This window comes from Lonchura striata, chromosome 1 (genome assembly GCF_050655825.1).
Source record: "Lonchura striata isolate lonStrDom1 chromosome 1, ASM5065582v1, whole genome shotgun sequence".
In the NCBI taxonomy this organism is placed as follows: Eukaryota; Metazoa; Chordata; class Aves; order Passeriformes; family Estrildidae; genus Lonchura; species Lonchura striata.
Window position 1 is genome coordinate 110,666,476 of NC_140703.1, and position 24,112 is coordinate 110,690,587.

Sequence of the window (24,112 nt, forward strand, 5' to 3'; positions counted from 1 at the left end):
GCTTTTGTGACCAATGTGATGAGCTGGTTTATCAGGCTCACATAACTTTCCCCTCAAACCTGCACTATCAGCCTGTCAGTGTCAGGCTGCTTTTTTTAGCCTCCCCTTCCATATCTGTGTAAGCTCCAAGGGCAGATCCTGTACCCAGTGAAAAGGACTGTGTTCAGAAAACTGATAAATAACCTGTTCCAAATGGAGGCAGCAGCATCCCTCATTTGGTTTTGGAGGACAACTCCCAGCTGCATCTCTGTGTTGGTGCCCTAAATGCTAAAAGAAGAGTATTCCTCATCTCTGCTCTGAATCTGGAGGCTGAGTCCTCAGGAAGCTCAGGAAGACTCAGGAAGCCTCAGGAAGCTCAAGAAGCCTCAGGAAACCTCAGGAAGCCCTGTGTCCTGCTGGTTTTCCCTTCTCTATGGGTCCCTATCAGTGTCAGCACCAGCTACATGGTGCTCTGGTGGGTACTGGCAGCAGCATTTCTATTACAAAAAGAGTACATTAAATTATTGGGGTGTAACAGCTGCATTGAAATAAAGGACTGCAGCACTTCTTGATGCCTGTTCTCCAGGTCAACTCCTAAGGCTTCTGTCTTGTCTCATCCAGCTAACTACACGTGTCCAGCTGCTTGTGTAACCTCTGGTGGTGAGAGGCAATCTGCTGCTTCCCCCTGCCAGGACCCCTGCTCCTGGGCAAACCCTGCTCTTCAATGTGCATTTTCTCCCCAGGGGCCTATTTCCCCTGCAGTCTCCTGTGTTTCATAAACTTTACCCAGACACCAGTTTTCCTTGCATACCCTAAAGATTGCTGGTGTCAGTGTCACTTCAGAAATGCTTGGTGAGCCCTCTGCTTTGCAGAGAGGAAACTTTGCTCTCCCTGGAGCTGGGAGCCTTGAGACCAACCTGGCACTTGAGGGGACTGTAATCCCTCAATTCACAGCCTTCCCCACGGATGGATTGTTCCCTCCAGAGCAGCAAAGCAGATTTTGAGATGTGCCTCATAACCCTTCTATCCTGATGTTTGTCTCAGAAACACCTGAAGGGGTGGCCTGGCTCCCCAGGGACAGGGGAGGAAGGTGAGGCTGAGGAGTTCAACCTCTGCTCTGGGGAACAGAGTCACGGGAGGGATACAAAGGAAGGGTTTTGAAGCTCCCAGCTGTCCTGGAGACTGTAGAAACCTTGAAAAAATTCCTTTTTACTCCTTGTTATGTGATGTCCAGTCTGATGCTGGTCTCCCAAGTCACTCAGCAACACTCTCCTTCTTCCTTTCTTCCCACAGGAGCCAGTGGATCCGCTGAAATACACAGCAGGGATATCCACAGACCAGGATAAATAATTGCAGGGATTTCATCTCCATCCTTGTGTTTGTGGGAAAGCTCTTCTGGGCGCAGTCTGACATCCTAACACTAACATGGTATTTTTTTCTTTTGTAGTTGAACTTGGGAAAGCAGGGAGCAGCATATGGAGAAGGCAGCTATACCATAATAGTGGTGTCATCTGTGTTCTGGGCTGGGGCATCTGGCAAAACTTTCCTGTGCAGGTAAAGTTTAGGGTAACCTGTTGTTCAGGATGAGGCCTGAGCTCATTTGGGATAATCAGACAGCTCCTACCAGCCTCATAGGTCTCAGGAGTGGAAAACTAAACCATAAAGTAAAATGATCCCAAATTTGAATATGCCAGAAAAGTAGATGCCTGCATCTTTTCCTTACAGGATACTGTAATTTTTCATTTTATTTGAAGATTTCTATTACATTTCATATTTTTACTTTAAAAACATCTCAGTGGGGAAAAACATATTTTATGCCACATTTTCAGTTTTTGCTGTCCTGTTCCACAGGACACAGGGAGGAAAAACATTGGGGCCTGTCAGTTGTCCCCACTGAAACAAATCTAACCAGGAGGACGATGAGGTGCTGTGATTTCCTGCAGGAGCATGTGTGGCTTGCTCCTGGGTCTGGCTCACACAGGCAGCAGCATTTACCAGCCCTGCCTTGCAGGTAACCAGGGCTCAGCTGGAGGTGTGGGATCTGCTCTGTGCCTGAGGCTCATTTTTCTTCCACGCTGCCTTGAGACATCCTAAGGCTCTCCCAGTTTTTCCACGGCAGTGCGAAAAACACCAATCACTTGGTTTTTAAAATTGTAAAAGTTCATTAGTAATAAAATAGTTATAAAAAATAGTAATAAAATTAGAATAACAAAGATTTGGACAATGAGGATTAGGACACTACGAGACAATAAAAAGCAAGGAATTGTGGACGTCCGGATGTTTCTGGGCACTAAGCTGCCAAAAACATGCCTTGTGAACAAAGGAATAACCCTTAAAAGCAACAGCCTGTTGCATATTCATATATCTCATAAATGAGGCATCAATTCCTTGCAAATTAAGAACTTTTCTGGTTTTTGTCAACTCCTTCCCCTTAATCCTGGTGGTTCCATAAAGACAGAGAGAAAGTGGAAGAATATTTGTATTTTCCAATAAGGAGGCCATAACTCTTCAGGTTTCGTGTGTTGCTGTTACCTCTGTGCAAAGAGTTTCTTGATTATCTTATTCCTTGCTTGAGCTAGTAAAAAAAATATCTTACATGGCATAGTTTCTATTTTAACATTATATTATAACCTAAACCTATATTTAACACACTACTTAAGAGAATTAATACAGCATAACTTTCTAACATTATGCAGACAATGTTCATTGTAATATTTGCGAAAAGCCAATCCTAAAATGTGCATTTTTCACAGCAGCATCGCTGTGCCTGCTCTGCCCTTGCCACAGGGATGCTGCAGAGCCCTTGGCTGCCCAGGGCCAGGACATCCCTGCCCTGCTGCGCTCCTGGATCCTGATGGAATGGGGCTGTAGGAGGCTCCTGGGCACTGAGCTCTGCATAGCCCAGCAGCTCTTAGAGAACCGAGGACATCCAAGGAGGGCAGGTTCAGCAGGGGACCTGCCAGAAACCTCCAACTTCCTGAAGCAGCAGCCAGGAATCCAGCCGGATATCCCCGGGCATTCCGAATGGTGCTGTTATAAATGAGAATTTATTCAGCCAAATTAAAAATAAGGAAAAAAAAAAAAATTTATTAGCGGTCAAATTCTATCTAGCCAGACACAGAAAAAGACAGAGCCGAGCCCAGGAATCGGCCCTGGGTGTGCCACAAGGAGTCAGCCTCAAGAGAAGTTTCCCCTATGCCCACACACCTCCATCCTGGCCCAAGCTGTTTTTATAGCGAAAATTCCACCTGAGGCCAAGATTTCAGCAATCAGTCTTTTCTTCCATTCAGAGTCCATAGGTTAATAAGATTTTCTTTTTTTGTTGATGAGGAGAAATAATTCAGTGTCCGGAGTAGGTGAATCCCTGATGAGATTTTACGGGAAGGCTGTATTCACATGGATCTGTCTGAGGATTCCCATTATATCCATCTTGGGCCGTTTACGCGATGATCAGCACCCGATGGTCAACACCTGAATTCCCGATGGTCAACACCTGGAGTCCCGATGATCAACACCTGGAGTCCCGATGGTCAACACCTGAATTCCCGATGGTCAACACCTGGAGTCTCGATAGTCAGCACCTGGCTCCTGGCCGAGCCACATCCTTTTACTTGTAAATCAGTTTCCAATATACACCCAGTCTCGCCTGCAAGGGGGGGAACTAATATAAACAAGCATAATCTAACAAGTATCCAATATTACATATTTCATACAAGGAATGGCGCGAATTATATTTACTACACATAACAGCACTCATCACCGATATTGAAACAGCAGAATCCCACCTGAGAAGCCAGCAAAGCCCTTTCCCGGAGATCCCCGCCCGCAGTGACCGGGTGGGGCAAGGCAGATAAAGCAGGACAGATAAAGCAGGACAGATAAAGCATGCCGGCACTTCCCTGCCAGGCATTCCCTGAAGGCAGCAGAACAGGAAATTCCCGTGGAGTATAGGAGACGCAGAGCCCTGCACCAGGTCTAATTTTAACCATCCTGCAGAGCTGTATCATTTCCTGGGAATACTGCGGGTTTGTTTGGGGATGTTGCCATTCTCAACATGAGCTCTTCTAAATGGATAAATAAATAAATAACATGCCCTTTAAAATATTTGCTTCTTATTTGGCTAGTGTCAGGTGTAATTTGTAAATTTAGTGCATTTTTAATTCTGCCTGGAGTTATGAAGGCTGCCTGGGGTTTTGTGGGACAGGTATGGTAAAAAAAGGGCCTGTCTTATCCACAGAGGCTGTGTCGTTTGGAATACACCCATTCAGAATGAAAGCTGACTTCCCCTGGTATTGCCTTCCAGCCTCTGGATGCCTTGAGCATATTACAATGGGTTGTTTTTGTTGTTTTTTTTTTTTTTTCTGGTATGCTTGCTTTGTGATGAAAATCTTGATGTGACTGTGTCCCAGAGCATCTTAGCCCCAGGAAGCTGGTGGGTTTCTTTTGCCACAATTACCCAGAGAAGTGAGGGCTGTGGTAGCTCTCCATGGGACTGGTCTCCCCTGCCAGAACATTGGGTTGCTGTTTAAGCTGTGTTGGAGCTGACTCCTGCAGGGTGGGCCAGCCTAATCCTGAGTCTTCAGGTTTTGTGCCCAAAATGCTCTGATGCACATCCTTTCCCAGCTCCACAAAGGACAAGCACAACTTTTATTTCACCCTTGAGCAAAAGAAAGAAGACACCAGTGACTTGTGTTTTATTAAAGCCAGGCCAACTGCTTGGGGCTTTCTTGTGACATGAATTATCAATCTTAAACATATATATATATAGTGGAGTAGGCTGGTTTTGCCAAAAGCCTGAAGGATGAGCTGGGCATTGCACTGCTATATGTAATGTATAAACACCCATTTTTTGGTGCTCCTGTGTCTGGGGGAAAGCAAAACTTCCTGGCCTAAATGCTGCCGCTTCATCAGGAACCCTTTGCCAGACAAAAGGCAGCATTTATGACATTAAATACATCATTATGCTGATTAGAAAGAGTGGGCTTGGCAGCTGTCACTGTTTCATCAGTTGCCTGCTTATTCTTGTGCTCCCCTCAGGTGGGTTGGCAGCCCTCAGGAACTTGCACCTTGCTGCGGCCCCTCCTGAGCCTAAAATCCCTGGGTTTGAGAGTTCCCTGAGCTCCTCTGGGTTTGAGAGCCCCCTGAACTCCCCTGGATTTGAGAGCCCCCTGAGCTCCCCTGGATTTGAGAGCCCCCTGAGCTCCCCTGGTTTTGAGAGCCCCCTGAGCTCCCCTGGGTTCTCAGCTGTGCTGCCAGGGCACTTCTCTGTGTGGTGTGGGATGCCCTGGCACCCAGCACAGGCTGGTTCCCCTCGAGTAGCTGAAGCAGGCAATAACTCAGGGGGGCTCTCAGCTCTGAGCTCCAGATCAAAGTGTCCCAGCAGCACAGGGCTCCCCAAGCCCAGCAGCGCCGTGTCCTGCAAAGCCCAGACTCACTCTGCCGGTTCAGCCTCAATTTTTGGAGCTGTTTGAAGGCTGTGGGCTGCCAGGCATCCTGAGAGTTCAGGTATTGTCTGTCCTCCCAGAGCCCTCACAAAGGCAGCACAAAAGCAGAAAGGAGGATTTTGCTCTTTGGCTACTTCATCAGAAATACCCTCACCTGCTGCCAGGCAAGTCCCTGGTGGAGGGGCATGCTGCAGCCATGGAGGGGAAGGAAGCTCCTCACTCTTCTGCCATGCACAGGGTCTATGTGCTGATGTCCAAGCTGCTCAACAGGATCAGAGGAAGAAATTATTCTTAATGATTCCCCCATGAGAATGTAGAGTCTAATTCCTCCCTCCCTAAATCACAAGCAGGACGAGAAGGCAAGAATCCAGTTTTGTTTCAGCTCAGATCTCTGTCTCAGGATATAGGGCTGTAAGATCACATTGCCCTAATAGCTTCCAGCTAAGAGAACAACATCCAGAACAAACACCAAAATTGGTTAAAAAGAATCACTTAGAGAATAAAAGCAAGCTGGAGATGACTTCCCATCCCAAATGAAATTAACGTAATTACTTCAGCCTTTTCCTCTCAGGACCGAGGTACTATGAGGCAGTTTGTTTTCCTCTTCCTAAAACACACCATGTGTTTTTTGGACTCGTGCTCCAGCCACCACATGACCTGACAGCTGCTTTCCCCTCTGATGCTCAGGCAGTTGTGAGCAGCTGCTTCCTCTGCCACACCTCCACAGCCAGCGGAGCAGGAAGGGCCTCTGGCACTTGTGTCTCGCTGCTTTTGGTGGCTGCACAGCTCTTCTCCTGCTTCTCCTGCCCTGGGAGGCAAGACCAGAAGGGCAGGATGCCTCACTGGGCACCCCGCTCTTAGCCAGGGCAACACCTTTTTCTGCAGGACGAATTTCAGCATTGCACACCAGATTTCGGATGGAATTTTGCAGCAATGCTTCCTTTCTGGCAGTTGGGCTTTGTGTCCCCAACTTCTGTTAGTGCCACTGCTAATTGTCCAGAGAGCCTCAATAATTGCTGATAATTGTCCCAGAATTTCACAACTGCAACAAGAACAGACTGTGTCTAACCACGACTTGAGTGTGCTGCCAGGCCATTAGCTTTTGTTCATTTTGCTGTTTAGGAGGCACCTTTAATTATTTTTTTTCCTGTATTACAAAGTGTGGAATACTTAGCATTTATTTAATTAGTTTGGCTACAATACAGACGTTCCACGATTACGAACTAAAGTCAGTAAAATCCTAATGTGAATGGTACTTTTTTGTCCCATTGGAAATTAAAAATCAGTTGCACTATGATTAAATTGATTCCGGGTGGTTTCTTTTGAGCAATTATGTTCAAAAACAGTCTGCCCGTCCATTTTGCTATCAAATCTCACTTTATCACTAGCATTCCACATGCAGGTGCATAGACAATATAAACCCAAAGTCCTACAGAATTATCACCCTTTTGTAGGAATGAATGCTGATTGTTTATTATCTGATTTAATTTCTGGTGGTTAAATCTGAGTGGTCTGATTTAGCAACATTTTCAATCAACCTTACAAATATTTGAATGCATTTATGCAACAATTAATGTGCAGAATAGCGTGGAGCAAAGTCAGCTCTTTTTTTCTGCTTCAGTCAGGGCACCTGATTCCTGTCCCCTAAGGAGTGGGATGTCCCCAGGGCAGCCTGGTGTGCTGTGGTGCTGTCCTGTGGAAAAGGGCACCATCAGGACATGACAGCCCCTCTCCTCTCTGTGGGGCCACCAGCGAGAGGGGCTGGAAGCAGGGCTCCCCTGGGATGAATTTGGGACCAGAGCCCAGCCCCATACTTGTGCTAGTGACTCTGAGTGGGATTGCACCCCTTGGACTGTGCTGGCAGCTGAGAGTGGAGCTGGCTGCAGGGCAGGAGCTGCTGCATGGGACACAGTCCTGCTGCCCCTCTGGGGCATGGTGAAACCAGGTCACCAAGGAGAGCTCATTTGTGAATTCAGGTCACGGGAACAGCTCTAACATCACACTGCAAGACTTTATTTATCAGAGGCATTGGATGGATTCAATATTGCCCATAAGCTCTCAGTCATCTCTTTTCCAAGCCATGAGGCACCATCCCTGTGTGCAGACAGGTGGAGGCAGCTCCCATGGCAGTGGATTGGAGCTGTGCCAACTGCTGGAGCAGGGATGGGGACCCTGGGCATCCCTGAGCTTTGCTGGTGGTACTCCTTTCTGTTAAAGGTGGCTGAGTGCAGGCTGAGATGGCTCTGGTGTCATTTCTGCCACTGCTGGTCTGGAAGCCTCCCTTCCCCTCTGCACTGCAAGTTGTAGTTGGTAGTGATGCTGTTGACAAAGAAGTGACTCATTTCCACCACCAAATCTCTCTCACACAATGCATCTATATCCTTTTTAATTTCACACCTATCCTGTTTGCTTAGTTACACAGCATTGCTGTTCTGTTGGTGAATTTTAGATTGTATTATAAGGAGTGAATTTTTATATTATACTATATGATGATTGCTCATTTAATTTTAACTTGGTAATATGTTTATACTACAAACAGTTATGAAAATTACTTACAAGAGTGTTTTAACTAGATGTGTAATTTGAGGATACAAATTTAATATGCTATACAAACCTTATGGGACAGAATTGCTGTGTCCTTACTCAGTTAGGTAAACGCCAGTTTACTTGAGCACAGAAGCATTCACAACCCAGGGAATATTTTGAGACCACTGCTTAATTAGAATAATTGCTACCCATAAGTCACAAACTCGGATGTGATGTATCACCAGATCTGCTCCTGGCTCTGCTGCAGCTGGGCAGTGCAGTGTTGAGCAAGGAGTACACAGCCCAAGCTGTGAACCTGTTACTCACCCTGCGAGGAGTTACTCATGCTGCTGGCTTTGCCACACAAGCAATGAGGAGATGAACACCCCTGTTCTCACCAAATACTCAGGAGTTCCTTAGGTGGACGGATGTTATCAGTGTGGAAGCCACATCACTGCATTATGTTGCCTATTTTTTTGGCCTGGGCTAAAGTGTTGCACCCAGCAGAGGCCTGATATCAGAGCACTGGGAGCTTTGTGCATCTCCCTGCCAGCACCCCTGAACATCCCTCCAAGAGCCACATTCCTTCTGGGTGCACTCTTCTTATCCTCCAACCCTCTGCTCCTCTTGATCCCACTGGACCAGGACTTTTAAATTACTCCTAGCCTTAATACAGCTTAATGAAGGAGCTGAGGGAATGGACAGGGATGGGGGAAGATCAATGGGAGATGCTTAGATGGCCCTGCAGGTCTTGCCAGCTTCGAGGAGGCCCCATGGCAGGCTGACTGCACAGCTTCCAGTTTTCCCAGCTGTGTCTGCCCTATGTAGACTAAAATGTTGCTCTCCTTCTGTCTCTGTTTCCATAGTGGATTTTAGTACTGTACATGCTGATTGGATGAATGATAATGAAAAAGACTCTTCAGAGAACCTGGAGGTTTGGTAGGTAAAATAATTTGGCTTGCTGTGAACATTTGTACTTGAAATTTCCAATTTCAATGTGGAATTAAATTTTGACCTCATCAGCATACCTGATTTAGCACTACTGGAAGGGTTGCTAACTTTTTATTTAATGTTCTGATCTACTGTTTGTTCCAACTTTAGCAAAACCCTTCCTTTTCTTTAGCAAAGTGTAACAGCCAAGTTAAACAAATATCAGAAAATCCTTTTAACTGTGTCCACTTCCTTTATTTGAATGCCCCGAGCTTCCCACACCATTGTGGCACTGCTCCTGCTCTGCAGCCTCTCAGCAAAGGCACCACCTCATTTCTGCTGATCCTGGTGCCCTGCTCTCAGCATCTGGGTTCTCAGTGCAAAAAACCATCATGCCTTGACCCCGTGGGTGTTAGGCAGCTGCTCATTTCCCTCTTTGCTCCTGCTCTGCCAACCTTCAAGCTCGTGGTCCTGCAGCCACAGCCATCCCAGCAGCGCAGAATCACACACACTCCTAAGCCAAGTGCAAAGTCAGAGGCTAAAGAGAGATTAGGGATCAGGTATTTTAGTCAGTGACATCCTAAGAACTCGATGCACGTGGCCTGGCTTAAAATAAATAACCCATTTTCAATCAGGTTTTGCTTCTGACAGGCAGAGCCCCATGAACATAGAAAAAAGTAGGAGAAGGCTCTGGAGCAAATCCACCAGAGTCATGTGTGGCAGTAATACCACACCAAGCGACAGGAACTCACTAAAACTGATGTTTCTTGGATTAAGCAATGTGTCCTGGTTTTCCACCTACGTACTGTGCAAGTAGCCAAGTTCCACTGTCAGCTTGGGTTCCTGTTGGGACTATTCCAAACAGGCAAATCTCAGAGGAGAAAACTCAAGGGATTAACAGGATGGATTAACTGGATTTTGAATGAGGCCTAAATGTTGCTGATGCTATAAGTATGTGCACTTTTAGCTGCACAGACTTAGCCACACCCTTTAATAATCTTTAATGATTTGATCCCTTTGCAGTACCAAGGGCAGTAACAGCATTGGGATGATGCCAGGAGATGATGAGCCATCCTGGTTACACTTTAGTGCTTCAGGAAGACAAACTTCTACTGTTCCTGCCTAAGAAAAATGAGTTCCTTTTAACTCCAGTAACCAAATCCCATTCCCTCTTAAACTGCCAGGTGCTTTCTCCCACAAGACCCTACCTGCCACACTGTGTGCCTGTTTGCCTGCACTTGCAGCCCAGCTGTGAATTTTAGTTTTTCCCCTGTCACGTTGCTGTCCCATGAGCTGCAGGGACCTGAAAAAGTCTGGAAAGTACCCAGGCACTCCAGCCCCTGGAGGCAGGCCATTAGCACTGTGCTGCAGCCTGGTTTTGCCAGGCATGTGACAAAGTTGGCTGTCCTGTGTCATTGTGTTAAAGAGGATCCCAACAAGAGCCTCTTCCACGGGCAGCCTGTAGTGCCAGCACACAGGACTGGAGCTGTGGGGCCCACTGCAGGGACAGCAAAGACAGTGAGCAGTCTCTCCTGTCTCTGCAATTTGGAAAAGAGGCTTCTGAAGGCACCTCATGCTTCTGAGAGTTTTTCAGATATGTTGCAATCCTGCGAAAGCAAAGCCTCCTCACATGTGCAGTTTCTGCACTTTTCCCTTGGTGCTGTTGTTCTCCCTCTCTCCTGGTGCCAGTGTTGCCTCCTTCCCCAGCTGGCAGATGAGAACTTGCTGTGCATTTACCTTTGGCCAAGGTTTTTTAAAAATTCAGCTGCCGACCAACCTGTTGTTCAGCCACGTGAGTCCCGAGGCAGTTCCTCCTGCTAAGTTTTCCCTTCCACAAACTCCTGGGATGGCTCTTTCAGAGCCAGCTACTTGTTCCCACCCCTGCTGCTTGCTGCTGACTGAGCACGACCGGCCAGGGATGCAGGAGAGATCTCAGCTCTTGCTGGAGCCACTGGAGGATGGTTTATGGCACGACATCACCAGCACAGCACAGGCACGAGCGATGGCACAGAGGGGAACTGGGGCTGGATGCCTGGGGGAGGAGGGAACAGGAAGAGAAAGAGATGGAAAAAGGAGGTTTGTTTGGAAAAAGGAGGTTTGTTTTGCGAGTCTCAGCAGTGTTAGAGCAGGATCTCTGGTTTTGGGACACTGTAAGACACACAGGTTAAAAGGGAAACCATCAAATCCTGCTTTATTGTAGCACTTTCTTTGCCTCCAAGTAGTGGGAAACTTGAACTCAGTTCTCTCAGTTCTTGTTTTAATTCGCCCCAGAGCTCACCAGCTCCTCTGGCACCAGCAGGAACTCCCCCCTGAGTTCTGTGCCTCTGGGCACCATGCCTGGGCTGCTGTGCCAGGGTGCATTAGAGCAGATCTAACCCTGTAAGCCCCACTAATCCCTCCAGGGCAGGAGAACGCTGTTTAACAGGAGGGATGCAGCAGAAGAGACTGTGGAGTGCACACACCAGGGTTTACCAGGGGTACCCCAAACTCCTAATCCCCAGGTGTTGCCACTGCCAATAAGTTTCAGGGGAGTTCTGAGGACACCCCAGGCCCAGCTGAAGGACACAGATTTGAACCTGAGGTCTCCAGGGCTGCAACCACAATTCAGTCCCTCCTCGTTGCCCAAAATTCATCACAACCATCACGCTCAAAGGGTCTCAAGAGGCTGCTCCCACATGCAGGGTTTCCTTCTTTCTCACTGATTTATTGAGAAGAGTAGGGTCTCCTGGCATCCCTCAGGATTTCTAGGGAGGTATTTAAAAGAAAAACACTTGGATCTGTAGGTTTCCATCAAAATAACGGCGCCTGTGATGACAGGCAAAGCATAAACGCTTAGGCAGACAAAGATAAGGGCTGGTGCTGTGGCTGCCTATTTAAATCAGATCCCCACAAACGCCGGTCTGGACAGGAGAGACCCAAAGTCTTTCGTGTTCATTACGTGAGCCTAAGCAGAAGACCTTTATTTGAAGCTTATTTCTGCTTTCATATGTCACAGCAGCAGTATTCTCCAGCAGTGGAGGGCAGCTTTTCTCTAATTTTAGATCTTTCTCTCGGAAGATGGCAGCTGACAAGGGAGACAGGCCTCTGAAAAGGATGGATTTGAAGGCTTGCCTTTTTACTAAAGATGTACAAGCTGTGCAGCACGGCGGTTCTTGTGAGATCAAACCGAGTGGATTTCAGATTCAAATCCCATCCTACTTTGAGGTCAGACTCCAGGCAATGTGTCCCAAGCTGCTCACCAACAGAAAGGCAGGCGTCATTTTTTTTTTTAGCAAAAAAATACAAATTGTGAGTGCTAAGAAAGGGGAGCAGGAGCAGGGATAAATGATTTACACACAGCAAACCCACTAAGGAATTCAAACAGATGCTTTATAGTCTCTCAGGGCTCCAGGCTGGATATATCCGTTTCTAAATAGAGCCTGCTGCACCTCAGTGAATCGTTGAAGGCTACAAATTGTCCTGCAAGGTTCAAGGTAAAGCTCCTCTCTTTCCCTCCTGAACAGCTCATTGCACCTGAGAAAAGGCAGAGGCAGCCCACAGCACGGGCAGAGGCAGGAAAAGCCCCACCAGGTCAGTTGCAATCTCCCTTTTTCCCTTTTTTTGTCCACAGTGTGTCTGATAGGCTTTCAATAGCAAGCTCAGGAGACACCTCAACATGAGGGGCCTTTGCCACCATCTGTTTCAGTTATTAAGAGAGAAAAGTTTGCACAAATAGGGAGTCAAAATGGCAAAGCAGAAACTACCAGCTGAGTTACTCATGGGGGTGAGTTATTTTTTTTTCTGTGGAGCTACTCCCTTATCACAGATTTGTCACCCTTTGTGCTGGCCCTTGGGGCAAGTGATGCATTCTCCCCGGAGCCCTTTTTTGTCATTAGAAGGCAATGTAAAGTATCTATCTGTGTATCTGCCTAATCTCATTGTGGCTGTTGCTATGATGGCTAGATAACAGATATGAAAATTAGGGCTTGTCTAGCAAGGCTCAGCTATCCTCCTGAATGACTTCCCATAGGGAGTGACCAATCTTTAAGGCACAGAGGGCTGCCCTGACAGGCAGCAGCCTGGAGACCAAACTTCCAACTCCCATGTACATTTGCATTCAGTTCTGTGCAATTTTTAAAAGGAATTTAGTATTGGACTTTGTTCAGGTGCACATTCGTCATATATCAACATCCCGTGGAGTTGCAAATTTTAAAAGGGATGTTGTAAGGCTAAAAATAATCTTGGCTGGTTTCCCCTTTGTTAATCAGGTGCTGATGGCCACACAAGCTGAGTGGGAAATGCCTGCCTCCCGTTTGCACTTCTTTTGCTCAGGAGATGGAGACAGGGCAGAGCTCAACGTCTCTCAGCAGGGTTTAGAACCATGGACCATAAACATATTCTTCTTGGAATGTTGAGCAATTCCTTCCCTAACTTAACAGCCTGAATTTTAAATATCTAATTTAGCTTTCAGCTGCATGTTATTAGCCTTTTTTTCCCTTTCAGTTTGAATTGTAAAAGAGAAAAAAAAAAAAAAAAGAGAGAGAGAGAGAGAAATCTAGGCTTCCCTCAGTAGCCAGGCCCCAGTTTGTTTTCCTTTTCAGTCTGATGCACAAGGATCCAGTAAAGATTTGCAAATGCTGCCGGAGAGTGTTCATTTACATCAGAACATGCTGTTTGCAACTGATTTTTAAAGACCCACTCTCCTTTTCTATTAATTTTATGCTGTGAAATAAAATCATTCAAAAATAATACGTACAGTGATTTTGACAGCAAACTAAATAGGGTGCTCTGCAGGAGATGCCATCACTGATTTTGCCCGTTTTGTTTAGCTGAGAAAGAGCAGGGAAACGCTTGCTTTAACAAAAATCACTCTCCAAAGAACAGCAGCTGGGAAAGCGGAGGCTGGTAAGCATTTGCTGCCTGAAGATTCCTAAGCCTGGGAGCACTTACTACAGGCAGGTTTCCCTTTGGAGGGTGGGGAGCTACGTGTGTTACTCTGCTACCCAAAGGAGATGAGTCTCTATTATCCTCCAAAGAGGAACTTTTCCAGTGGCTCACTGTCCTCTGCCAGAAAAAAAAAAAAAAACAAAACAAAAAAAAACCCAAAAAAAACCCAAACAAACCCAAAAACCACCCACATATCTGTCTTCATCTTGCTCCTCTTATTAAACTGAGAGTGCCTTACAGTGCCAGCCTGCCTTTAGAATAACTTGGGGAATGTGCCTACAGGCACATCTTGGCAAAGGGGGGGAGTGCAGAGCGACCAATTGTGGCAGAAATTATTGCTTTCTGCAGGGAGCAAAATGAAGCAGAGACCTTCATGTGGAAAAAATAACGAATGCAAATGTAAAATAAATAAATAAATAAATAAATAAATAAATAAATTAAATTGATTAATAAAACCTCAGCCCATAGAAATAGCATCATAGAAATTTACACTTGGTCTGTGCACTTGGGTCTCTTGTGATGAGACTGTACGTGGAGGAAAGACTGTTAATATTGTTCAGATAAACATAACGCTCCCTTCCTCTGCTTCCACTGAGAAAAACACCCCAAGGTGGTGGAGAGGGCATCTTTTCCAAGAGCTGGATCACATCCCTTTCCAGCCCCGATGAGGGGACGCTCGGGTGACCTGCACACCCATTTCCCCTCTCCGCATCTGATTTATTGCGGGGCGCTCTCAGCAGGGCCCTTCTCCCCCGATGCCAGGAGGGCGGTACCCAGCCCAGCTCCCCGGGATGCTCCAGAGCCTCCTGGGCATTCCTGCCCCCTCCTGCATCCTGGGCATTCCTGCCCCATCCTGCATCCTGGGTATTCCTGCATCCTGGGCATTCCTGCCCCCTCCTGCATCCTGGCCATTCCTGCCCCGTCCTACATCCTGGGCATTCCTGCCCCGTCCTGCAGCTGCTGCTCGGGATGTTTCCATCTCCGGCGGTCCCCTTAGCTCCGAGCGCATCGCCGGCACTCGCAAATCATTCTCACCATAATTAGCAGCAATTAGTGACTTCATGGAGACTCTCTGGGGATTCCTAAGCGTGCCTCGTGAGCGTGGGTTTTTTGGGACGGTGGAAGTTGAGAAAGCCCTGAGGAATGCTGGAGGCATCTGGCCGTCCCTTATCTCCGTGCCTGCCCGGATGGGTTTGGCTGTGTGCGCCCTTCCCAGACGGGAATTCCACCTGCCTGGCATCCCCGGGAGCTGCCCTGGCATCTCTGCCCCCCAGCCCTCCCCCGGCCATGGAAGCTGTGCACAAACAAAGGCTTGTCCGCTCCGAAAGAAGAGGAGCGAGCTCCGCTTGCGCAAAAACGGGGGAAACGCAGTGGGAACCAGCTTAAAATCAGATTAATTTCCTTTGCCCCAGTAGGTCCTCGGCTGTGCCAAGGCTGAGGCTCCCGGGCAGTCACATAGGGTTTGTTTGTTGAGGGCACAAAGCATGAACTCCTCCGCAAAAAAAGCCCCCCTCACCTAATTAAACTTCTCATTCTGAAAACAAATAGCGGCTCTCGGAGGAAACAACGCAGTCTCCCCGAGGTTGTTACTGTTGGGCAGATTTTTGCAAGTCATTAGCAACCTCGGGAAAATGTTGATCAAATGGCTGGAAATGCAGCTTTCCAGTTTTCCACTAAACCGAGCATAGTAAACCACTGCGGCATAAGCATCTTCATAATGATGTTTCTGAGTTAACAGGAGGGATCTGGGGTGTTTTAATTGCCTTAGTTTCTAAATAAATGTAAAGAGATTTGTACACTTTCTAAATAGATGCAAAGAGATTTGTGCACGTCCTGGATGCAAACGACCTCTTGCAGAAAGGCTGCCTGACTTTCCTTTTGGACTTTTGCCTCTGAAAGAAGGAAGAAAATCCCATTAAGGCTGGGCTTTGAGTGTGGTACTAGCATGTGCCCAAAACTATAATTAATGCAGACACTTGCCACTTCTTGTTTTGAGATATAACCACCACCTCTATATCTGTGAACCCTTCTCAGCTGCTAGCACAGGTTGTTAAATATTCTTTTGTCCAGATGATTTTTTTTCAAGATTTTTCTGCCATTTCACTGTCAAACTATGAGGGACATGAACACACATCAATAGAAATAGGACAGTTACAATAGATAGATAGCTAGTCAGTCAGTCCTTAGGTCAGTATGCAAATTGCTATTTTTAGAAATTACACATTTTTGCCTTGCATGTGGGCTCTCATCTTCCTGTAATTATGGGCATTCTGCTATATAATAGAGTCTACTTCTGAATGACAAGTTATTTTGTAACACGTTGGCAGCGGTTTCAATTGCACAAATCGATCCAGGCATTGGAAATTTAAAACAGAATTTTACCTTTATTGCCTAGTTTAATTTCTACCTGTTCTCTGCAGTTGTACAGGGAACATTAGTCTCATCCAAAATCCAGATCACTATTTGCTTGGGGTAGTTTTAATTGATCTGGCTGAAGGTGAAACTCACCCCAATGAATAATAATATGTGCTCTTCTAGAAGAATGACAGAGATGAAAATAGAATTAATTCAGAGATCCATTCCTATGGTCTAGCCACTGGGCACTCATCCTCCAAATTAGATTGGACAGAATGGGAACTCCTTTGAAATTACCAGGCAGCCAATTCAAAATAAACACAAAGGAATGCCTTCCCATAAATACCTAACTGAACTGGGGAACTCACTGCCACCAGCTGATGTGGAGGCCCCCAGCACAAACAGGTTCCAGCAGGGTTTAGGGAAGCTGGGCTAAGCACTGCTGCAGCCCCCAGAGGTTTGGCTGCAAGCTCCAGCTCAGCCAGCCCCTCGAGTCTCCCACTTGGCGGGGATGAGACTCTGAGAAGGTGGCGGTGAGATGGATGAGATGGATGAGATGGATGAGATGGATGAGATGGATGAGATGGATCATCTCCTCACCGTGTTCCTCTGGCTCCTTGCCTCCCCACCCACCACTGGCAGCTCCCAGCATTGAACTGTCAGGCTGAGCCAGGAGCTTTGTCCAGCCCCGTGCACCGCCCTCGGTTTTGTGCTGCAATATGGGGCAGGTCAAGATGTCCCCAGGCACAGCTGATCACAACCAAAAAACAGAGCCTGGCTGTCCCCCTGCTCCAGAGACAAGGCTGTTCCACACAGCTCTCCTTTTCCAAGGACTGAGCTTTGCAGAGAAAAGACCGTATTTTACTGGAAGGTCCACAAGCAAACCAGAGCATTCAACCCAGAGCTGGCTTGGCAGTGCCTTAGTGACCCTTCAGAGGAATTCAAGGCAGACTGCATTTTTTGTGTGTGTGCTTGTTATCTTATCTTTGAAGTCCTTTGGGAGGCCTCCATCTACCTTCAACTGACCTGCCCTAAGTCTGACTGCAAATCTTTGTTTAGGGAAGCAATTGTGAGATTTTTTTAGCTCACATATAACAGGTAGATGCAAAGAGCTTGCCATGGTCTGGCTTCACAGCACATAATGTTTTCATTAGCATCACTACCAGAGATGCCAGATCAGAGTTCAGCCCTCCATCTTCAGTGGGCCCACCACAGTCAGTGCTCTCAGACCTCTTCTTTCCCTAATCCATCCACCCCAGGGCTCAGAAGAGAGCTATTTTCCAGCTCTTCCAGAGAAAGCCAGGGGTGTTCCCCCAGTTCCTCCTTTCAGGACACTATTTCCCCACATGCAATCATCCCCTCTCTTCACTTTACAGCACTGAGCCAAGGACTAGCCCAAGCCATAGATGAACACTTGCAGAGGTGGAGATGGCAAGATTGCTACAAAATGCTGTTATTGTGATAGAGGAGACTGTCTGCCTGGGTCCTACACGGTGGCTGCCTGCAGAGCCATGGATCAAACATTTTCCCTATTCCTGCAATTCCATAAATGCTCATAGGTATCAGTTTTCCATAAACACTGTGGCCAGACTCTGCTAAGTGAGTAAGACATCAATTTTCTGTATAGGTGCCTACATCCCAAGGGTGTCAGTGGCCGTGTGCTGACTTTTCCTGTTTGCACCCAGGAGGCTGCTTTCAATTTCTGCTCAGACCCCTTCCTGCACTTTGGCTGTGTGAATTGCAGACTAAATGTAGTGGTTCTTCATGAACCATGGGTAAAATTCACCCTGACAGACCTTGCTCCAGAAGTTGTGGCCCAATTTAGACAGGAGGATGGTGGGAGCAGCACATCTATAGAGAAGCTCTTTTCACTGTGCCATGAGTTTTTCCTTGCTAGCCTGAGAGTCAAAATAGAAAACAATAGTCCAGGAGACAGATCAGGAGGGCACACAGGTCTGAGGTGAGTAAAGAACCCGCAGGAATGTTAAATGAGTGAGTTTTCATCCTCTTTTTTAGCTGTCTGGGTAGCAGAGTTTTTAGACAAGGTTTTTTTTTGGAGATTTTCAAGAGAGATATTGGCACCAACTGACACAAGGTTATTTCCCACAAGGTTAATTCTCTTGTTTTCTTCTGTGCCTGTGGAAGGCAAGGAAGAATTTCCAAATGCATGAATGGGGTTTGGATCAGACCCTGCAGTGCCAGCTAATAAACTCCCCCATGGCTCGGCTCTTCACCTGAGCTAGTGCAAATTCCCACCCTGCAAATGGGAAGCACTTCTAACTTAGTACAAGGCAATCTTGTTTATCTCAGAATTTTTAAAATAGAAGTGCCCCTTGTGACACAATTTGGCCCGTTCACCTTGGCTTCAGGCTTCTTAATAATTGAGAAATACTTTGTGGCACCTATCATGGAAGTACAAACAACTGATGCCAGCAGGAATATTTCCTACAATAGACTGGAGTTTATCTATGGATTCTTTACTTACAGAGGAAGAATTGTATGAGTAGAGTTAATCTTAAGTGTGTGTCCTAAGTGTGATGGACTTAGGTCTCTCCTTCTCCTGATCCCTCCTACTACCCCCAGGCAACAGCTATATCCCTTTGACCAGTGGTCCACTCACCAGTGGAGATGAAGCATTGGAGAAGTGACCTTCAGAGGTGCCACAGGAGGTTTTCCAGTTGGAGAAAAAAATCCTTCTCCACGGTCCTGCTCCCTCAGCTGCAGCACAATTACTGCAGCAGTTGGTGTGTGCTTGGAGGGACCTACAGCTGAATGCTAAATTCATTTATTTCTCAGATTGGACTCTGCATATCTATTTACCAAGCATAACTGTGTGCCTCTCCAGCCTCACATGGGTACTCCCTTGTTTTCTTTTCCCATTGCCAAGAAATAGTAAAATGTTTTGCAACAGCTGGCTGGGAGCACCCACATCCCAGGGCAGCTGGAAGACAGAGGATTTAGAGACTCTCCTAGTAAAAGGCAAGAGCAATAGATCACATTCCCCTTGGGTTGAGTGGAAGCTTAACCCTAATCTCCCACAACCTGTGTGGATGTCCCAGCCACCTCCTGCTTTGCTTGTTGGCATATAATTAAAAAACACAAAAGATTTTTAGAAATACAGGCCACATTTTCACACAGTGTCCTATAAGTTGTCCTTTCACAAAATGTGGATTCCTGCTTTGAGCAGGAGGGGCACGATTTAGTAATTCTTACAGTATTAAGACTTTCTGTTCCAAAATGCTTCACTTTTTAAAAAGGTGTGCATGTGTGGATTTTGTTTGTCCTGTAAATTACACTCAATCAAACAGGCACTTTGTAACAGCAAATGTAATCACAGCAGCATAGGAGAAGCAGCAGAGAGGAAGCACATGTCTCATTGGACCTGCAAAGGGAATTTAAGTAAATAAAATGGATAACTTGTGCTGGAGTCAGGACATGATGTAGGCCTGAAGTCAGTCTGGACTTGCAGACAACCTGCTGAACTGAAGTGGGACATTTAACACCACAATTTCTTTTATTAGTGTCATAAACTGCCCTGCCTGAACTAGCAGTCAGGATTTAGGAGTGGGTCGATATTGAAAAAAATCCATTAATTGATTATGGAGTTTTTCAGACGTTCTGGACCGCCAGCTGTGTTGTGTTCACTCAGTCTGTCTGCAGAGAGGCTGTTTGCAGAATGGGTGGTTTTTATAAACCTTCTTCCTCCTTAACACGTTTTTCATCTGGGCAAGGCTGTAAAAATGCCAGGTGAGTTCAGTCACCAATTACACCCCATGAGTGGCAAATTCTCCACAACTGCCCCACTGAGGAGTCCAAGGAAACAGTTTTCAAAGCCTGCCAATGCTAAACTGTGTTCAAAAGTGCCAAAATATGAGAAAAAAACACACTCAACCTTGTAGCCAAGATCAAGGCTGAACCCGACTAGAGATTTTCTCACCATTCCAGTGGACTTTCCTGTCTTGGCTATTGAACAATGTCTTCCACAAACATGATGCTTACCTCCAGCCTTGCCACAGTCACTCCTACTCAAGGTCACCAGCACAGTCACCAGCACTTCCCCCTGCAGCCAGCTCTTCTGTAAAAACACCCTCTGAAGGCATTGATTTGGCCTCATTCTTTGCCTGAACTTCATCCAAGAGCAGCATGAAGCTGGGGGTGATGTTTGGAAAACCTCATTCATGAAATGTAAATACTTGTAGGTGTTTGTACAGATAATATGGTCTCATGAAGGAACCACTTGATGTGTCAGTGTTAATACCTGCATCCTTTCATTCCCTGGTGTTTGTATGCACAGTACATATTTTGCTTATAGAATACAGAGCAGGGTTGTAATAGAGATGTCTTCAAGCTACATTTATTTGATCTATTTGTTTTCACATTATTTTTATGCTACTAGCGAATGGGCTGTTTGGGAATCAAAATGCCAAAGCTGAGGTATGAGCAGGATCGCTCATCTCCATCCCCCATCACCTGTGATAAAGAAATCAGGTTGGTATTGATTGTGGCAGAGAGGGGAGCAGAACACACTCAATATGTGAGTCCATGCCAGTCATTTAGCACCTTGGGAAAGGTGATATTTTTGCCTTAACTTCCTGGCAGTTTAGAGCAGTGCTGTGTACTGTGGGACAGCATCAGGTCTTTTGGGAAGACACAGCGGGAAATACCTTCCAGTAAACATCATCAACAAGCAGCTTCAGCAAATATTGGTGATTGTGCATCACTCAAGGTTGAAGAATGGCAAGGGAAAGGTTTGTTTCTTTAAGCAGCACCCTGTAGGCATTCAGACCTCAGTGAAGAGGATTCCCAGCAGGGCTGAACCCAGGGCTGCCAGTTCCTGCACTCTCAGGGTCTCCCTGTGTCCCAGGAGCCTTTTCCCTGGTCCCAGTGACCTCGGCAGGTTTGCTGGCAGTGGTCTCAGCAATCACAGCCCAGGGAGAGGCTGCCCCAATGCAGAGGCAGGTTAACACCCCAGGGCTGCCACAATGCACATCCAGGGCTGACTTCTGTCTTGGAGAATACCGAACCAGGATCAGTGCTGGTGGTTGGCTGGCTTCAACAAACCCCTCAAAAACCTTGATTTCAACCAAGACAAAGTGTGCACCGTGCCACTTGCATGCTTTTGGCCAAATTGCCATCAGACCTGTCTCCCTCATGGACACTATGTCCATGTCTCTGAGATTCTGGAACCTAAACACCTCTCCCTCTTTCAGGCACAAGGGCTGTTTCCTACAGTTTCTCATCTTTTTTGTTTTTCTACTCCGGGACAAGGTCAGCCAGACTGTGACTCTCTTTCTGCTGAAGCTGAAGACCCATTAGCCCCGTTGTGCAGAGCTTGAGGGATTTGCATTTATCACCACCCCATGTGTTTAGACCTTGCTGAAAGAGCTCCTTATCTCTCTCTCCCACTGAGCAGGGGATGTAATAACTTCCAAGCCCTTACCAATACCCAGGATATGAATGCTGCCACCTCCAAACAGCCTGTGACACTGCATCCATCACCTTGTGTCCATCACATCCCAGCCTTGTGGGAGCTCAGCTTGGACCAGCCTCAGGCAGATGCACATGGATTATGTATCTCAGCTTTGAAGCAGAAAATTTTATTGCTTTCTCAATTATCATAAAATACATTCTTAGGTCTGAGTGTTCTTTATCTTTCTTTCTTGCTGGGAAGTGTGAAAAACAAGGCTTGAGAGTTTAAGAGTGAAGATTTTTTTTGTGCATGCAGGTTTGAGGTCAATGTGTGAAAAACCTACCACCAGCTCCTAAAATAAGATTAGAAGGTGTCACCAGTCTGTGATGTACAACTGCCCAAGGAACAAGCTTATTTACACAGGAAAAGGTGCATGCCAATTGATCTGTGCATGTACAAATGAGAATGCCCATGTGAGGACAGACCAGGAGTTGCCAAACAGACCAGAAATGACACACTGAATAAAAGGACAATGGCATTTTAAAAATGCAAGTGTTTGTTTTCATAGTGCATTTACAATCTTGCATTATATAGAGGCCCAGGTACCCTTCCTGGGCTACTGTAAAAGCAAAGTGAGAAATGCAGGGAGGAGTAACACCTTTTATCAGACCAGCTGATAACAGCCTGAGAAAAAAGATGTATTGGGACATACAAGGCCTTGGAGGAGAGGTTTCTGTTCAGATCTGACAAGAAGTCCATGTACCTGTTAAACTTGTCTGTTTTTCATGCCTTTAGAGGTCACAGTTTCTGTCAGGCCATGGGATTCAGCTGTCAGGAACAGCTGGGAGCTGGCACAGGACCCCACACTGCCAGGGATGCCTGGATGCTGTGCCCCCCTCCCCAGCTGTGCTGCTCATTCCTGCAGCCACCAGCTCCCTGCCAAGGGCCTCTCTGATGCCCAGTCTGAAATCAGGACTGCCTGGAACAACTTGTTCTTGCAAAATGTGCATTTGTGTGGTTAGACATGCTTTGCAGGGATATAGACAGGACATCAGTGGTCCCAAACACACTCCTCAGTTCCTGATTTCCTCACCTATGCTCTGGAGGTGTCCAGTTTTCCAGTATGCCCCAGTTACCAGGATGGAAGTTGTCAAGAAGGACTGGGAGCCTTGAGAGCCTTGCATAGTTGATAGCACTTCCCATTCCTGGACCAAGGCCAATCAGGGTGCATTTGGAGGATCCTGAACTGGAACGGAATGGAATGGAATGGAATGGAATGGAATGGAATGGAATGGAATGGAATAGAATAGAATAGAATAGAATAGAATAGAATAGAATAGAATAGAATAGAATAGAATAGAATTATTTAGGTTGAAAAAGATTTCTAGGATCTTTGAGTCCTACTATTGACCCAACACTGCCAAGTCCACCCCTAAACCACATCCCTCTGTGCCACTTCCACAGGTCTTTCAAATTTCTTTGGAGATGGTGACTCAACATGGTGGACCCTGGGCAGCCCATTACAATGATTTAAAACCCTTTCCATAAAGAAATTTTCCTCCTATCCAGTCCAAACTTCCCTTGGAGCAGCCTGAGTTAATTTCCTCTCATCCTCCCATTTGTTACTTGGGAGAAAAGACAGATACACACCTGGCTACACCCTGCCTGTCAGGAACTTGTAGAGAGCAATCTGATTTCCCTAAGCCTCCTTTTCTCCAGGTTAAACAACCCCAGCTCCCTCAGCCAAGCCTTGTAGGACTTGTGCTCCAGACCCTTCCCCAATTCTATTCCCTTCTCTGGACCTGCTCTAGCACCTCCATGTCCTTCCTGAACTGAGGGGCCCAGAGCTGGACACAGGATTTGAGGTGTGGCCAAGTAGAGGGGACAATCCATCCTCTAGTCCTGCTGGCCACACTATTGCTGATACAAGTCAGGATGCTTCTCTTGCATCAGGTGCTTAACTAAGGGGTGTTCTGTTCTTTGGGGTTTCCCACTTACCCACTGGCGCACCTCCTGTGACCTGCATAGCCTCAAGGAAGGTTTTAAAAGGTCAAAATAAATTGTTGCAACCTTCCAGGGCCTGAGGGAGAAATTGTTTTTTCTATTCTGCGACACATTTTTTATTCTGCGATGGAATGGGATTTTTTGCACCTTTCACTGAAAATTGGGGATGTCTTGTAAACTCACCATTCCTTGACCAGTTCTTTTCACAGCCCTTCCCCAACAGCAGCTTTGCAGACTCCTCTGGGCATGTAGCCAGATGGAAGGGATGCTTTCTGTTGGTGCTATATTTGCACCAACAGAAGCTAAAAAAAGAAATGCCTCCGTACCTACAGTTGCACTAAATATAACTATCTAGTTGGTTCTATATATACATTTTTAAAAGCATGACATGTGATACTTGCAAAGGGTTGAGCCTGGAAAATAAATTACAATGCCAGAGGGCCGGAGCTGTCAGTCACTCCATGCAAGGTAAACCACTGATTGATTTGGTCCTCGAGAATGGCTGACTTTTCTCTATGTCATCCTCTGAAAGAACAAA

General features: G+C 46.5%; 2 long non-coding RNA genes across 7 annotated transcripts in view; one reads left to right on the plus strand and one right to left on the minus strand.

Moving 5' to 3' along the window:
- The window catches only part of LOC146768820 (uncharacterized), a 29,910-nt gene extending 27,002 nt beyond the window's left edge, over nt 1–2,908 (plus strand). Inside the window, exons 3-5 of one of the 2 annotated variants that reach the window (XR_014956887.1) lie at nt 1,427–1,533; nt 1,831–1,990; nt 2,736–2,908. This is a non-coding gene — a long non-coding RNA (uncharacterized LOC146768820). Of the gene's footprint in view, nt 1–1,426; nt 1,534–1,830; nt 1,991–2,732 lie in introns of both variants that reach the window. The other variant, XR_014956886.1, reaches the window with a different exon arrangement.
- Nucleotides 2,909–3,034: 126 nt separating this feature from the next.
- Nucleotides 3,035–23,867, minus strand: LOC146768821 (uncharacterized). Of its 5 annotated transcripts, none has more exons than XR_014956893.1 (4): nt 23,758–23,867; nt 18,781–22,816; nt 5,578–5,682; nt 3,035–3,625 (listed from the first exon to the last, which is right to left on the minus strand). It is a non-coding gene; the product is annotated as an uncharacterized LOC146768821 (long non-coding RNA). The 5 variants fall into 5 exon arrangements; XR_014956892.1 differs by having other exon boundaries at nt 14,841–22,816; XR_014956891.1 differs by having other exon boundaries at nt 3,035–3,450; nt 3,495–3,625; nt 5,578–22,816.
- Nucleotides 23,868–24,112: the final 245 nt, after the last annotated feature.